The 13,804-nt window shown below is 43.6% G+C and overlaps 1 long non-coding RNA gene across 3 annotated transcripts in view; it reads left to right on the top strand.

The window, feature by feature from the left end:
• Positions 1–13,804, top strand: part of LOC308611236 — a 177,313-nt gene that overhangs the window by 38,511 nt on the left and 124,998 nt on the right. For all 3 annotated transcript variants that reach the window (XR_014014801.1, XR_014014802.1, XR_014014803.1), the window contains one exon: positions 876–940. This is a non-coding gene — a long non-coding RNA (uncharacterized lncRNA). The remainder of the gene's footprint in view (positions 1–875; positions 941–13,804) is intronic.

Below are 13,804 nucleotides of genomic sequence, written 5' to 3'. Positions count from 1 at the left end.
AGGTGGAGGGGCCGGGCTGGAGGACAGGGCTGGCTGCTCCGGATGGGGCTCCCCTGGGACTTGTGAGCTCCGGGTGTCCTGGGGGAGCAGGGTCCACAGGCTCGGCCGGGACGTGCTGCGTCCTCCCCTCCGTCCAACCCCGATCCACCTCCTCCCCCTCCTGTCGCCGTCTTGACATCTCGCGCGTGTGTCTCAAGGCGCGTCAGCACCTTGGCTGTCTAATGTAAGCGTCCGCCGCCCCCCTGGGTTGTGCCCTGTGGAGTCGCCCAGTGTAATCGGTGCAGGATGAGTCTGCAGGGCTGCTGTCCTGCTGCCTCGGGTGAGGAAGGAAGCGATGGGGCCTGAGGAGGGAGATGACTTGTCCTAGATCCTCACCGGGTGTGCACGTGGGGTCGCTCACAGGACTCCAGACTCCTAGGGCAGGTGTTCTGTCCACTTAAAGTCAGTTTTAATAAAAGATGTTTTTGAGCGTCGCACGTAAGTTTGTAAAGTTTGTACAAATCATTGTAAGACTGAAAGGCACCTGAGTGTGTCCCTTTATTCTGGGTATCCTGTGGATGTTCTGATCTAAGTTGTTAACAGACTTGGAAGAGATAAACTATAAGCGTTTTTAAATTTCATATTTAATGACGGAGGTTTATTTTAATAGGATTCAATGTACACTCGCTACGGAAAAATAAAGTATCCCCTTAGGTACTACAGTCACGTGGGAGTTACAGACCTGAGGGTGGTTGCTCCCTCCTTATTCTCACAGGCCCTTCTGAAGGTGAAAGGACGGGTCTCCCACAGGTGTCTCCTGTGGAGCACGGGGCGGGTGCTTGTGCACCCCGAGCCGCTTCAGTCGTAGCTTCACTGCCTGCGTTTTCCTTCTCCAGGTCCGCCTCCACTGTCACAGTCCTGCACGTTGTTCCAAGAGCAGCGGAAAATGAATCAGCCTCTGGTGAGTTTTGCTGTTTTCGTATTTATCTGCTGCTGTTCCTTTGTGATAACACCTTGGGAGGCGAATAGTTCAAAAGTTAAAATGGGAAAGTAGGAGTAGGTAAAAGATGTGGTTAGACAAAGCGTAGAGGAGCAGGTCAGCACCAAGTGTTTCTGGCAAGTCCTACGTGTAGATCCCACGATCCTCTTAGAGCCACAGTACAAGCCTCGTGTTCTTGACATTGGTGGCAAAACACCATCCCTTGCTCGACTTACATGGTCCTGCCGAAGCACTTTTGTTCTCGGGCGTTAAAAGGTTTCCCTGAGGATCCCGCTGTAGGCCGTGAGCCTTCCTGAGCGACAGCCCCTAACGTGTTGACATTGGTGCCTTCCTTGTGCTTCCTGTAAGCCGAGAGCGTGCTGTCCAGGGAGCACTCAGTGCATATAACTTGTCGGTTCAGTAGAACACCGTTGTCACATAGGTACATTGTTTTCAGTGCTCAGTCGAGGGATGCAATGAGGATCATCTGGAAGAACAGCCTTGTCACCCTTCCAGTAAATTTCGCTCTTTGTCTCTTACAATCTCAGAGGTTCGCGTTACACACCATGCAGTGAGGTCTCTGGCAAAGATTCCTTGTTTCCCAGCTGAATTGTATCATGCAGCCTGCGGTCTTGGTTCTGCCCCTCCACGGAACCTGATCCGGTTGAGGTGACCTGGCATCCAGCATACAAAGCAGTGGAGATTTGCCAGTCGTCACCTCAGACCACTGTCGCCTTGCCATCTGCAGAGTCTGCTCTGTGGGTTTCTGTGACAGATCTCTCCTTGCTGTCTTCCTGACTGATTCTTTCCTCCGCCCTCTGTGTGTGTTGTCGTTTCACCCTTGGTCCATGACTCTCCACCCCGTCTGATCTCACCCTCTGGCGCTTTTCACCTCCAACTCTGTCAGTTCTCCCACCTGGACCAGATAGATGCCTCTGTCCAGCCACTTGCCAGCATCTCTATGGAGTTTGTCCAAAGGGCACCTCGGATGACTAGATCCAGTAGATCCAGAAATGATTATTTACAGCCCCCCTGCCCCTTGCCTTGAGCTGTTGTCCCTGGCGGCTCATCGTTGCATCATCCAGCCTGTCACCTACCCAGAAAAATGAGTTCCTTCTAAAGTCCTTCTCCATCCTCTGTTACCACGTTGTAGTGTGAGGCTTGTTAATGTCGTCTTCTAAATGGTTTTTATTCGTTCTCCTTCATCCCATACTTGTTACCATTAAAACAGCTTATCTGTTCATTCCTGTAGTTACAGAAACTTTTTTTCTGTGCCGCTACCTCTTTCCTCCAGCAGCTCAAGTGTATTCTCCACGCTGAGTATTTCTCCTAAAATATTAATCACAGCGTTTTGTCTGCATGTGGGAAGCACTTTAGAGGTTCCCTGGGTGACTGGACAAACGAGGTTGCCGTTCCGCGGAGCCATTAACCATCGAGCCCAGCACTGGGGGGAGGTCGTACCTCGCCAATGATGCGTTTGGATGGATCTGTGAGGTGAAATCCTGATCGGAGAGGCTTAGGAGAGAGGAGTGGGAGAACTGGGTTTGTTCTGGTCCCAACTTTTTCAAGACATTTTGCTGTGACGGGGAAAATAGAAACTGGACAGTAGCTGGGGTAGGAGCTGAGGTCCGGGGAGGATGTTGTGTTGTGTTGTGTTGTGTTGTGATGGGAGAAATAACAGTGGGAATTGATCCAGTAGATGCGTGTGGGGGAGGGGAGAGCTGCTGGCCAGCGTCCTGGAGTGGGGAGGGGATGGCAGAGCTGGGTTGCAGGTGGGGAAGCCCTCCGATGGCTTCTCTGTTCTCAGGGAAGCAGCTCCTCAGCTGAGGGTGAGGGTGAGGTTGGGGGTTTGAGGGGAGAGCAGAGCTCTGGGGCCCAGCTCCATCGTGACCATCAGCACACACAGTCCAGCCAGCTGGGAAGACTGTACTTGCCTTCCCTGCCTGAAAAGCCATCTCCTTTCATAAATGTGGGAGTAATTACTCTTTGGGGAGCCTATGTAATTACATGGGTGCTTCTCAGCTCAAAGCGAATTGAGTGCCAGTTCTGGCCACGGACATTTTCTGCTCTGCTGATGGAAGGATCCCCAGAGGAAGTGTCCTGCTTGCCTGGCTCTTGGCCTCGAGGACCCTTCACACCATCTAGTGTTCTGTCTTTTATCTTTGACATAAACATCAAATGTCTTCAGGTTGTGCATGTGATCTTAAGAAGCAATTCCCTGCTTCCAGGAGCTTCTGTTCTCCTCGGGAAAGGCACTTCACAGACGTAATTACAGGAGAGGACGGGAATCCTGCCCGTCGATACGTAGGGAAATCCAGAGTGCTGACAAAGCAGAGCCTGCTTTTATTTATTTATTTATTTATTTATTCATTTAATTTTTTTATTTGTTTACTATTTAACTTATTCAGTTTTGGCTGTGTTGGGTCTCTGTTGCTGCGCGCGGGCTTTGTTCTCTAGTTGCAGCGAGCGGGCGCTACTCTTCGTGGCGGTGAGCGGGCTTCTCATTGCGGTGGCTTCTCTTATTGCGGAGCATGGCTTCTAGGCATGCGGGCTTCAGTAGTTGCGGGTCCCGGGCTCAGTAGTTGTGGCGCGCGGGCTCTAGAGCGCAGGCTCAGTAGTTGTGGCGCACGAGCTTAGTTGCTCTGCAGCACGTGGGATGTTCCCGGACCAGGGTTCCAACCCGTGTGCCCACCATTGGCAGGCGGATTCTTAACCAGTGTGCCACCAGGGAAGTCCGAGAGCCTGGTTTTAAATGCATTGTCAGAGCACGTGGCTCAGTGACTCGGGGAAGGGGGACGGCCCTGAAGTGACCAGGACTTGGGTAGCTGCAGAGGTTGGCGAGGCTCTCAGAGCAGCGTGAGGTGGACTGGATGAGGCTCCTGAGGTGCTGGTAAGGACCTCCCTCCTTAGGATGTGGGCCTCCCGTCAGGAAGAGCGGGACGTGAAGGCAGGCAGACCCTGAGGTTGACTGAAGAGCCTCCCCTCTGTGCTGGTTTTGGTTTCTTCCTGTGCAGAAACTGAAACCTTGTAATTGGGACAGTGAGTCATCTGATCAAAAGATGTCATGTGTAGAGACTGTGGACGGCATGAAACGTGGGGTGGGGTGCGGTGGGTCAAGTCAGGGGGACTCTGGGCTCCAGCGCGATGCCCGACAGGAAGGGGCGAGGCCGCGGCGTGTTCCCGCTCATCCTAGGCCCCGGTAAGCAGTATGGACGTTCCCTTGGGGTTTTCTGACTCGTGAATGAGGTTGAGAGTATTTTCACGTGCTTAGAAGCTGTTTCTTCTTTTTAATTGGTAGACAGTGTTTAGAGCAGTTTTAGGGTTCCAGGAGAGTCGAGCAGACAGCAGTTCCCTACGCCCGTCCCTCTGGGTTCCCTCCCTCGGTAACATGTCTCGCCTGTGTGGCGCGTCATCTCAGTGATGGATCCGCACTGACACCTAATTCTCCCCTGGAGTCTGTAGTTTATATTAAGGCTCACTCTCTGTGTCCTACTGTTCAGGTTTGGACAGGCGTGATGACCTGCAGCCACCACTGCAGTGCCACCCAGGACCATTTCACTGCCCGAAACATCCCTGGGGGCCACCTGTTCACCCGCCGAGTGCCCCCAAGCCCCCGACAGCTGCTGGTCTTGTTACTGTCTGTGTATTTTTGCCCTTTCCAGAATGTCACGTAGTTGCGAGTCCTTCATTCTGTGGTCTTTTCAGACTGGTGTCTTTCTGTTTTTATATGAAGGGCCTGTTCATGTCCACTGCCTGTCTTACTGCCCCAATACTTTCTTGTTTTTGTTTTTCTTTTTGTTTTTGTTTTCTGCTGTACGCGGGCCTCTCACTGTTGTGGCCTCTCCCGCCGCGGAGCACAGGCTCCAGACGTGCAGGCTCAGCAGCCATGGCTCAAGGGCCCAGCCGATCCACGGCATGTGGGATCCTCCTGGACCAGAGCACAAACCCGTCTCCCCTGCATCCTTTGGCACTGGAAGGCTTCCAGAAGCCTCCCCCTTCCATTGCAACTGAGGAAGCAGGTCCTCAGCTGACGGTGAGGGTGAGGTTAGGGGTTTGAGAATAGGCAGTTGGAAGAACTCCTCAGTCTGGAAGACACGATGTGGGAGGGAATCTGAGTAGCTCATGTAACGTGTGTATAGATTATTCACTAAATCTTGAGTTAGCTCTTAAGATTGAGAAGAAGCAGCATTAGGGAATAATAAAGCAAGCTGTCCTCCACATCCTAAGACACGGTACCAACTGAGACTATAAATCTGCAGGTCCAGATTCATTCACAGATGGTAAGCTGATGGGAAGCTGTTACCAGAGTTAGGGGGGTAGGAAGCAAATTCCCAACTTCAGATGCTGTAGAGGGTAACGACCTGCCTCTCTCATGCAGGGGGAGATAGAATTCTCAGCTCAATGGCTCAGGACTCTGGTCCATTATCATGGCTGTTCTAATCTGTTTCTGAAGTGTTCTTTTCTACAGCATTTAAAAAAGTGACTGTATTATCCTGAACATTTTTATCAAGTAACAAATCAGCTGATATAAATGCATAAAGTTGGCTGAAAGCAGGCCAGGATTTCAAAGCCCCTTCGGCATGTCTAGGTTGGGCACACGTCATGGAGCCTAAGAGTTTATTTAGATGGGGAGTCTTAAAAAGCCGCAACTAAAAGTGACCATAAAATCATCAAACTTTAAAGTTGGAAAAAGGCTCATTCTTTTTCAAATGTAAAAAAGCATTAACTGAGTCATTAAATGAGCTTTTAAAAAAGCCTCCTGGCAAGAGAGTGACAGATATAGAACTTTAAACCCATGCCTCTGAGGCCAATGCTCTTTCTATCATAAAATGTTTCTCCCTAACATTTGTTGAATCAAAACACACACACACACACACACACACACAGACACACACACACACACACACACACACACTGTTAAGACCCAGGGTTCACTCTTCAACTTGCTTTCAACCATATGGAAACTTTATGGATTGAGTCTTTCAGATATTATTTCAGAGCAGATAAGCCAAATGCTATTTCTCTCACCTGGCTCGAAGCACTGTTTAGTCTTCTCCAACTGGGTATAATTATTCACTAGGGATCTCACTTATTGTTCAACACTCAAACTTGTGATGGCTATGCTGTGGACTCCATTGTCTTGAGAGGAAAGCTTACACACCAAAACATTTGGGTGGGTGAAAGGAACACAGGAGAGGGGACTAGAGGAAAGTTATCAGTGAATATGTAGTGAGTTGTTGCTTTTCTACCTTGATTATGCCTGACTGGCTATTTTTATTAACATGAGCTTGCGCTACATGCTTGATGCATGACACACGCAGACTCCCTTAACTTAGAACATAATTGTGGCACATGTATCTCCAGCTACAAATATAGATACCAAAGAGCCTAAGGAGCTCTGAGAGTCATATACCTTCATTTATTTTTTGAGTTTTTCTTTTTGTGTGAGAATTGAAGAGAAATAAAAGCTAAAAAATATCCCTTATTCACCTGGCAATTTCTTTTCATCTTCCTTTTCTCAGGTAACATCTCCTCTAGGAATCCTCCCATACCCAGGAAAAGATAGTTTCTCCTGCTCTTTACAATCACAACCCCCTGGGCAACCCTTTCTCATACCTTTTATAACAGAGTGTTGAATTGTGGATTTACTTGTCTGAATCTTCTTTAACCTGTGAGAAAATTGAGTGCAGGGGCTGAATCTTCCAACAGTGTATCTTCCAGTGCCAAGCACAAAAGAGTCAACTAACATGTAGCTTTAAAAAAAAGTATCTTGTACATATTGTAAGTGTTCAGTACATTTGTACATCAAATACATGAAATAATCAATGCTAAGAAATACAATAGGAAAAAAATAATGTTAAGGAGGATTTATAAATGAGTAGAAAGGGGATTTTAGGGAAGAAATCATGATTTAAGATTATTAGGTTTTTTAACCTGGTATAGGTTGAGGATTGCTACAGAAGAAAAGGCAGTTCAGTACTTTGAAAATGTGTGAAGTCTATATTCATTAGTTCATCAGCTAAAATAAGGTGGTATGCCCATAGCTGCTCATCTTTCAATTTTTTTCATAAATTTCAACTTGTTGAAAATATTTTTGAAACTAATTTTCTTTACCTTTTAAATTCTCTTGGAATTAAACATGGTGATTTACCACTAAGACCTTCAAGATGTATTAATTTATTTAGGCCACCGTAATAAATTTCAGAGAGAGTCTTTGTACAGAGATGCATTTTAAAAAACACAGTTAATCACCCAAAAGTAATTTATAAAGGAATTCAAATTTTAACCATTACTCATTAAAAAAAAGGAGAAAGGAATTAAATTCATAAAAAGTTGAACATTCTTAAATCTTCATACCCTACTCAATTTTCTTGTACTTCAGTGCTGCAGAATCTCTAATGCAGAAATCCTCAATTATATCCAGCACTTTCTGGCTTTTCCCTTTTCTTTACAAACCCTCCATTCTTTTCTTTTTCTTTTTTTTAAACATCTTTATTGGAGTATAATTGCTTTACAATGGTGTGTTAGTTTCTGCTGTATAACAAAGTGAATCAGCTATATGTATACATATATCCCCATATCCCCTCCCTCTTGCGTCTCCCTCCCACCCTCCCTATTCCACGCCTCTAGGTGGTCACAAAGCACTGAGCTGATCTCCCTGTGCTATGCGGCTGCTTCCCACTAGCTCTCTATTTGACATTTGATAGTGTATATATGTCCATGCCACACTCTCACTTCACCCAGCTTACCCTTCTCCCTCCCTGTGTCCTCAAGTCCATTCTCTACGTCTGTGTCTTTATTTCTGTCCTGCTCCTAGGTTCTTCAGAACCTTTTTTTTTTTTTAGATTCCATATATATGTGTTAGCATACGGTATTTGTTTTTCTCTTTCTGACTTACTTCACTCTGTATGACAGACTCTAGGTCCATCCACCTCACTACAAATAACTCAATTTCATTTCTTTTTATGGCTGAGTAATATTCCATTGTATATATGTGCCACATCTTCTTTATCCATTTCATCTGTTGATGGACATTTAGGTTGCTTCCATGTCCTGGCTATTGTAAATACACCTGCAATGAACATTGTGGTCCGTGATTCTTTTTGAATTATGGCTTTCTCAGTGTATATGTCCAGTAGTGGGATTGCTGGGTCGTATGGTAGTTCTCTTTTTTAGTTTTTTAAGGAACCTCCATACTGTTCTCCATAGTGGCTATACCAATTTACAGTCCCACCAACAGTGTAGGAGGTTCCCTTTTCTCCACACCCTCTCCAGCATTTATTGTCTGTAGATTTTTTGATGATGGCCATTCTGACCAGTGTGAGGTGATACCTCACTGTGGTTTTGATTTGCATTTCTCTAATGATTAGTGATGCTGAACATCCTTTCATGTGTTTGTTGGCAATCTGTATGTCTTCTTTGGAGAAACGTCTATTTAGGTCTTCTGCCCATTTTTGGATTGGGTTCTTTGTTTCTTTGATATTGAGCTGCGTGAGCTACTTGCAAATTTTGGAGATGAATCCTTTGTCAGTTGCTTCATTTGCAAATATTTTCTCCCATTCTGAGGGTTGTCTTTTCGTCTTGTTTATGGTTTCCATTGCTGTGCAAAAGCCCCATAGCAGTACTGTGAGTGTCACTGAAGCAAACTTGGGTCCACTTATCCACATGCAGTAAACCCAATCTACTGACACTGGGTTGTGGTGAAAGAAAGTGCAGTGTTTTATTGTAAGGCGCCATACAAAGAGTCCGGGACAGCTAGTACTCAAAAAGCCTCATTTTCCTGATGGGTTTCAGCAAAGTGTTTTTAAAGGCAAGGTGAGGGAGGGGAGTCCCAAGGTATGTGATCAGTTTGTGCACAGTTCTCTGGTTGATGGTGAGGTTACAGGACAGTGTCCCAAGGGTTAAGGTCATCAATTCTTTGGCTCCAGTAGGCCTGGGGGCTATGTGCTCATGGTCAGTAAGTAGTTAACCTTCCATTTGGTGGGGGTTTTAGCATCTGTAAAGCAGGAAATGTGCATCAAATACTGTGATCTATGTACTTCAGAGAGGAGCTAAAGTAGAGGATATGGGGGAGGGGTCTATCCTAGGAAGGCCCCATAGGGTTCTCCTCTGTTACATGAGCCCTGATGTTTTTTCCAAAATCCTCTTAAAGTTGAGGACAGACAGATTTGGTTTCCATTTTTTGCTACCAAAAGCATCCTAACTTACACACTTGGCATAAAAATACTCTACTAATTTGGTACCTGCTCAGAGGTCTTGCTCAGGGCTGTACACAACTCCAGCATGTGTCATTCACATTGACATTATTATGAATGGTACCCCCTGGAATTGTGCAGCCCCCAACCTTCATAGTTGTAAAAGGCTGTGCTGCTTTGTATCTGCTCATCTTTCCAGCTCCCCTTCAGTTGTCTTACATATGTGAGCTGCAGTTGAGTCAGTTCCAACTACTTTTGCTCTCCAGAGGAACCATGGTATTACTTGGGCTTTTTGTGATCACTTTGTTCCCAATGCCAAATACAGATTCTTCACAGTTTGTTCGTCTGACAAAGTCGTGTTTATTCTTTGATGCTCTTCTCAGATACCACCTTTACTATAAAACTTTTCTGGTCACATCATTTTCCTGCCATAGGCCCTAGGCACTCATAGTAAATGACTTTATCAAATGTAAACATAGCACTTTGTGTACATTTCTATCAGTGCATCTCATGATGGTTTTATGTTAGTCTTCTGTACCGACCTATGTGCTTTTTGAGCAAACAGATTTTTCTAATTGTGGCCTAGTAGAGGAAACCCTAGCACACAGCAGATGCTTAAAGGACTCTCTCTTTGTGGACTGTTTAATGTATTCATTAACACTCACAATTCACTGAATGAACCAAATCATTTAATATTTACAGTTTTCCACAGCAAGATCTTTTTCGACCCACCACCTAGAGTAATGAAAATAAAAACAAAAATAAATAAATGGGACCTAATGAAACTTAAAAGCTTTTGCACAGCAAAGGAAACCATAAACAAAATGAAAAGACAACCCTCGGAATGGGAGAAAATATTTGCAAACAAAGCAACTGACAAGGGATTAATCTCCAAAATATACAAATAGCTCATTCAGCTCAATATCAAAAAGTCAAACAACCCAATCAAAAAATGGGTGGAAGACCTAAATAGACATTTCTCCAAAGAAGACATACAGGTGGCCAACAAACACATGAAAAGATGCTCAACATCACTAAGCATTAGAGAAATGCAAATCAAAATGACAGTGAGGTATCACCTCATACCAGTCAGAATGGCCATCATCAAAAAATCTACAGACAATAAATGCTGGAGAGGGTGTGGAGAAAAGGGAACCCTCCTACACTGCTGGTGGAACTGTAAATTGGTATAGCCACTATGGAGAACAGTATGGAGGTTCCTTAAAAAACTAAAGATAGAGCTACCATATGACCTAGCAATCCCACTCCTAGGCATATATCCGGAGAAAACCATAATTCTAAAGGATGGATGCACCCCCAGTGTTCACTGCAGCACTATTTATAATAGCCAGCACGTGGAAGGAGCCTAAATGTCCATCAACAGAAGAATGGATAAAGAAGATTCGGTACATATATACAATGGAATATTACTCAGCCATAAAAAGGAATGAAATAGTGCCATTTGCAGAGATGTGGTTGGAGCTAGAGATTGTCATACAGAGTGAAGTAAGTCAGACAGAGAAAAACAAATATTGTATATAGTACCATTTATGTGTGGAATCTAGAAAAATGGTAGAGATTAACTTATTTGCAAAGCAGAAATAGAGTCACACATGTAGAGAACAACCTTACGGTTACCAAGGGGGGAAGGGGTGGGTGGGATGAATTGGGAGATTGGGACTGACATATATAACTACTATGTATAAAATAGGTAACTAATGAGAACCTACTGTATATCACAGGGAACTCTACTCAGTGCTCTGTGGTGACCTAAATGGGAAGGAAATCTAAAAAAGAGCAGATATATGTATATGTATGACTGATTCACTTTGCTGTACAGCAAGAAACTAACACAACATTGTAAAAGAACTATACTCCAATAAAAATCAATTAAAAATTTTAGAGTTTTCAATCCCCCATTATCACATATATCCAGATGCAGCAATATTTACTTCTTCTCTCAGTTGCCAATGTCAACTAAAAAAAAACCAAACAATACCAGCATAGTAAGGAGAAACTTTACTCTAAAGGGTAAGTGTGAGGAGGGGTGTATTGCAATTGGGGGAGGAGAACTATTGCATTAGGGAGAATGCTGTGACCCTACGATCTGCAAGCCTCTCAGTGGTTAATCAAAAGGGGTTTTTCTTCTCTTGAGAGGAAGTAACAGGGGTATTAAGGGTAGGGTGAGGGAAAATGGGATAAAAGAGTAGCTTGAGTGGATGGTAGATCAGAGAATATTTTACCCTGAGGTCAGCCTGTTCTTAGGAGAGATTATATGTTGACTCAGTCTGACAGTGAGTCAGAGTTCTGGAGCCTGGAGGAAGGAGTGAAACTTTACAGTTTGATTAATAAGCAGTTTGTTCCAATTGATTAGTAGGAATAAACACTTCAGATGATAATTTATGAGACAAAAAAAATGGCAATTTGGAATATCTTTGTCTAGCATTGCCATAGGTAAACAAGAGGAGGCATCTGTGGTGGTTCTTAGGAATAAGCTGTTTTCCACAAACAAAGGGCAGAGAGATATCTTAACTTTTGCTGTTTTCCAGGATTCGAGGGCTCAGGTAAAATTCAACATTGTCACTAATAATAGTTTTCAGTATCGAAGGACACAATTAGACTATATAAAACTTTGTTTTCGGGGCTTCCCTGGAGGCGCAGTGGTTGAGAGTCCGCCTGCTGATGCAGAGGACGCGGGTTCGTGCCCCGGTCCGGGAGGATCCCACATGCCGCGGAGTGGCTGGGCCTGTGAGCCACGGCCGCTGAGCCTGCGCGTCCGGAGCCTGTGCCCCGCAACGGGAGAGGCCACAACAGTGAGAGGCCCGTGTACCGCAAAAAAAATAAATAAATAAATAAATAATGTTACTGTAAGCTAAGGCAAGGAAGTCAAAGATAGAAGATTAAGAGAAAACTGCTGGGGAAATGAGCAAGCATTATTAAAAACAAGTGACAGGTTTGTATTACTCTATTGGAAGTAGCATATAGTAGTGGAAAGACTAAGGAATTAGTTGGGCTCTCCGTAAGCTATTTGAAGCACAGCTTTTCCAAAGCTAAGTAAAGTTTTCTCTAATCATCAGCTAATTTGTGGTTTCAAAATCCTGTAGTGTTCTTGATGCAGTTACCACCAACATGAAGCATGCCCTTCTTCCTAATGGTCTACTCCTCCCCTTCCTTGTACTATATGTGCAAAACAAATGACATATACGAACTCTTTATGTTCTCTTTTCACCCTGCTTTCATTCCACATTGCACCTAGATTTTATTTTCCACATCAGTAGTGGCTTTATAATTTCCAAATTCAAAGGTTTTTCTTGTCTCATTTACTTTAAAATCTCAATTGCTTTTGATTTTTTGCTCCTCACAGATGACTCTTATCTTTTTGCTGTAATTGTGTTGACTATGTACTACCTGTTACTCTTTTTACATATTTAGCAAATCAGTTTGTTACTTTGAGTGCTTCTTTTTGATTTTTCCCATTCCATTATTTTGGGTATTCACCATACTTCTGTATTTTGTGTGCTGGTTCTCCTCTATCAGACTATTGATTCAATTTTATGTTTCCAGCTAAAACCTACCATTGGATTGGCTATTACCTCAGTGGGAAATGGCTATGGTATTCATGTAATGTACTCTCACTAAAGCCCCAACTTTGTATTGCTAATTGCCTTCTAAATATTCATAAATGGATGTCTTGCTATTCCTTGAAAGATAGCTATTCAAAATCATTTTTCTCTCCAAACCTAGTCCCGCTTTCTGATTTTCTCATTCTTCTATCTCTGCCATAGCCTTTAGATACAAAAAAATTTGAATGTTTTTTCAACTAACACTCTGTAGGCTCCTTGCTATCCTCCTAGGCCAGGTCTTTGGGCCAAGGTAACTAGTCTCTGGATCCATTAGAAAGTCCAAGGGGGCAGAATTTTCTTTATGCTTTGTTCATTAATGTAGCCTAATCACAAAGGATGATAACTAGCTCAATTAATATTCATTAATAAATGAATGATCCCAAATACCCAAAGTTATCTCCTGTTATTTATTTTACTTTAATTACCAGATGAATATTTTTAATACCACTTTTGTATTGCTGCTTTTCTGATCAGAAACTTCATTTAGTCTATTTTGTCTCTTTTTTTCTGACTTTTAAGATTGTCCATTTTTCTATTCTAAGGAGGTCCTAAGAAAGTGAATTAGTGTTGTGGGTAAGAGTGAACGTACTGGAGTTAAACAGCCTGAGTTTGATTATTGTTCTTTCATTTACTAACTGGGACAGATATTTAATTTTTCTGTGCCTTGATTTCTACGTCTGTAAAATTGAGATAATGATCATTGGATTGATGTTAGGATGAAATAACTTAGTTCCTCTTAAGCACTCAAACAGTGCCTGGTATTTAATGAATGCTCAATGTGCATTATTATTGTTATTATTATTATTAACCTCTACATTTGAAAAGCGTCTGTATAGTCAGTGACATCCAAATGTTTAATACAACATATCCCATCTTTCAAACAAAATTTTACATGTAATCCCAATAACTTTATGAAATACAAAATAAGTGTGGCTTTGATTATTTGTATCCTCCGCTCTTTCATAAACTCATAAGTGTCCTTGACAAAATCCCCAAACTCCAAGAACTACAATTTAAAAACCACTGGT

This window comes from Mesoplodon bidens, assembly GCF_964165515.1.
Source record: "Mesoplodon bidens genome assembly, contig: HAP1_SCAFFOLD_329, whole genome shotgun sequence".
Taxonomy (NCBI): Eukaryota; Metazoa; Chordata; class Mammalia; order Artiodactyla; family Ziphiidae; genus Mesoplodon; species Mesoplodon bidens.
Note: the sequence above shows the minus strand (reverse complement) of the source record. Positions and strands in the feature narration are given on the sequence as shown.